This window comes from Buceros rhinoceros, unplaced genomic scaffold (genome assembly GCF_000710305.1).
Source record: "Buceros rhinoceros silvestris isolate BGI_N320 unplaced genomic scaffold, ASM71030v1 scaffold2368, whole genome shotgun sequence".
Classification (NCBI taxonomy): Eukaryota; Metazoa; Chordata; class Aves; order Bucerotiformes; family Bucerotidae; genus Buceros; species Buceros rhinoceros.
Genome location: NW_010424894.1, coordinates 31803 through 35307, shown reverse-complemented (window position 1 = coordinate 35307; position 3505 = coordinate 31803).

Here is a 3505-nt window from a genome sequence, read left to right as displayed (position 1 = left end):
GCTGGAGGTTGTTGTATTCACTGGAAAAGGTTGTAAAGACTTCAGAGAGATGTGCCTCCATAAAAGAGATAAAGTTGAGTATTTAGGAGGGAATTGTGTAATTTCTGAGATCAGGTGCCTTTCTTTTATCACATGTTCCAGGTATCCTTAGAATTTTTCATTTAAGTCAGTCCTGCAAAAAAAAGATAGTTCCATATGGGATTTGGGTTTTTTTTTCTTTTTTAGTGCTGCTGGTGAGAGAGGGAGTGTCACCAATGGGTGTTTGAATGGCTGATGTGTATCTGAATTAGGCTGTGCTTGATGACCAGTTTCGTGATCCCTACATGTTCTGTGTTACATTTCTCACCTATCTCACCTTTAATTTTCTACAATCCAAGAAGGGCAAAATGCAAAACAATGGCACGAGTCATTAGTAGGAGAGACTTTAATTGTTCTGGATGACCAGGGGGGAAAAAGGGAGGAAAGGAAGGGGATTTGGATTTTGACAAAAGGCTACTCAAACTGAAGCTGCCAGTATCTGGAAAAGAGCACTGACACGTGCTATTCTCTGCTATCCACCAGTGAGCGTATTGGACTCCCAAATGCTCTGCTCTTCTGTGTCACTACACAGTGCCTGGAAGAGTCCTTCCAAAGCCTCTGAGATGATACACCAGCCTGGGCACAGGACGTTGCGGATATCTCTGTGGTGAGAGCCAACAAGTGCTGGGCTGGATGTTCTCTGGTTGCTCAGGAGGGTCAGCTGCCGAAAGCTACACTTTCTACTCTGGACAGAGCCTTTAGGCTCAGAGGAGTTGGTGCGGACACCAGCTGTGATGCCAGGGTGCTGACACCAGCATAGAAGAAAGGTTGGAAGGAATTAAGTACAATGGAAGTGAAATGGATTATCACCGTAACATCATACTGGTCACTGCTTAGGTTTAGCAGTGGCTGAAGAGTAACCTTCCCCATCTCGGTTGTTTTCTTCCAGTCTGACATCATCAACCTGTCTTAAAATAACATTTAAAATACATTTTGTTTTCCAGTAAAGTCTCTAATAGAAGCAAATCTGCCCTTCAGCAACAAGCTTATTTCATGTAGTATTCTAACTTTACATCATCTCAGCCTAATCTCTTTAGACTTTGATTGCATTTTCCAGCTGTAAGCATTTGTTGTTAGGGAATTGATATTTCAAATGATCTGCCTATGACAACTGTTTTTACTTTAAATTTACTTGCAAAATCCTTCCAGGTGTACTTCAAAGAGATCGGGCTGCTCGCTATCATCTTAGGTGCACATTTATCATGGAAATGATGCTTTGCTTTCTGTTAGGCTTCCCACGTGCTTGTGAAACAACATTAAAATGGGACAGGATGGCAGATCAGCTAATTGTAATGCAAGTTAATTCCTTGTAGTACAGTAAACTGTGGATATCTGGGATTGGGAATGAAACATCCTGTAAAGGATATTGTCCAGGCTGCTTCCTGCAACCTCAAAAAATGGCCAAGGATAGATTCTAGCACTTTGGTTACATCCTTAAATAATTTTTGTGTAATGGGCCCTTCAAAACCCCTAATTACCGTTTCAGAATGTGCAGTCATAGGTGTGATAGACACAGGCAGAGCCATGGTAAGATAGGTAGCAAAAGTGGCTTCCAAAGTGAGCAGTGTGGCTTTTTGATTTAGCTCTTGGCTCTCTTTTTCTGGCCTGTCACCTCTGAATACTTTCCTTGCAATTTCTTTCATAATTACCCGTGAAACTTCACAGCTGGTCCTTTGCATTTTGTAATCTGCTCTACCAACCCTCTTCTGAGGATGCAGATCTTGGACTTCACGAGTGAGAGTCTACAGATCCCTCTTGGGGAAGAAAAAAGAAAAGGAGTCATCCTTCCTCAATAAAACCCCCCATCAATCCAAGTTCTGAGTCTTTAGACACTTTTTTTCCATTTGTGATAGCCTGTCAGAGTTCCAGGAGGTGGGGAGGAGGACTGTGGTGAGCTCATTCATTTTCAGTGTGGCAGGTAGGGATGGCCTGATGGCTGGAGGAACAGTTTGGCATTTGAATGTCCTGGCTTCAGTTTTCTCAGGGTTCCTTTGGGACTGTCTTAGATTTGAGCGGAAAGAGCACCAGCTTCTTAGCCTAGCAACAGATATTTTACCATCTAAGTTTAAATCTGTGTTGTGTTGGATTTTTGGGACTGCAAGGGTATCAGTTCCTTATGAAGGCACATGTGGAGCGTAAAAATTTGGATGTCTAGTATTTGCTTTCACTCATTTATTTTTAGTATAATATACCTAAGAAGCAAGCTCAGCATTAAGAGTCTTCTCTTAGGTTCTCATTTTCTAGCATCTTTATTGAACAGTAGCTTCACAGAGAGGAGAGGGTAGAGAAAGCAATGGCTTAGTTGTAACCTCGGGCAATTCAGAAGCAGTTTAGCAAGTGGTGCTTTTGTAAGCCAGGCTTGCCGAAGAGAGGCTGGAGTGCTCCAAAATACACCCACGCTTAACAGGTTTGAACAGAGCATTGCTGTGTGTGCTTTGTGAGTCAGGAGTGTTGAGAGCTTTTCCTTCTAATTACCTTTTGATTGTTTTGGAGAACACAAAAAAACCCGTGAAATACTGTAATCGGAATGAAACCATCTACAAAAATATTAGCTGAGTTGGTGTGATGAATGCCCAAGGAATGAATTCTGCAGCTGGAATATGGAATATAAAAGTGGAAGGTTATAAATCAGAACGTATCGCTTGACACAGCATGTTGGAACTGCACATAAATGAGCACGGAACATAAAAATCAAATTGTGATGTTAATAATTATTTTTTTTCTTCTAACATTACCTCATTACCCCTCCCGAATCCAATAAATCACTGAAATGATTTTACCTCTTCAGAATTATATCAACGTGCATTTACATACACTGGAGAAACGGAGGCCCAGCAAGCGAGAAGCAGCCTAGAAGATCTGGACAGCGAATTTACACATTAAAACCTTCCAGCTCTGCACCAGTAATGCTGCCTGAGCTGTTTTTGGCCTCATCCCAGCACTTTTGGTGTACTGGGAACAGTGCTCTGGAGCGGCTGGGGCTGGGATGCGGTGTGCTCACACTGGTGTATGTGTGTCTGTGGTGGTGCTAGTGCTGAGGAGAAGGCTGTGCTGCCACCTTGGCTGCCTTTCTTTGCCAATGGGAGTTGTTTTCTTTATGTATCTCGCAGCATGTGTCCCCTCTTCTTTGAAACTCTTCCAGGATTCGTGGCTTCTTTTGGGAGATGCTGCTGCCAAATAAACTTGATTGCTAGATGTTCTACCCAAACTTCTCTTTTCCTTGTTTCACCCTGTTCATGCTGATCAAAATGCTCTTCTTTAGTAATACAGATAATATTTTTCTCCAGTCCTTCCCCCATGTAAATCCATTGGATTCCATGTTGTTTTCTCGTAGCTGCTGCCCAGCCAAGATTTAGGTAGCTGGGTTTTTTGGTGGTTTCTTTTTTTTTTTTTTTTTTTAGAGATATTTCCTTTCCTTTGCAGTAGC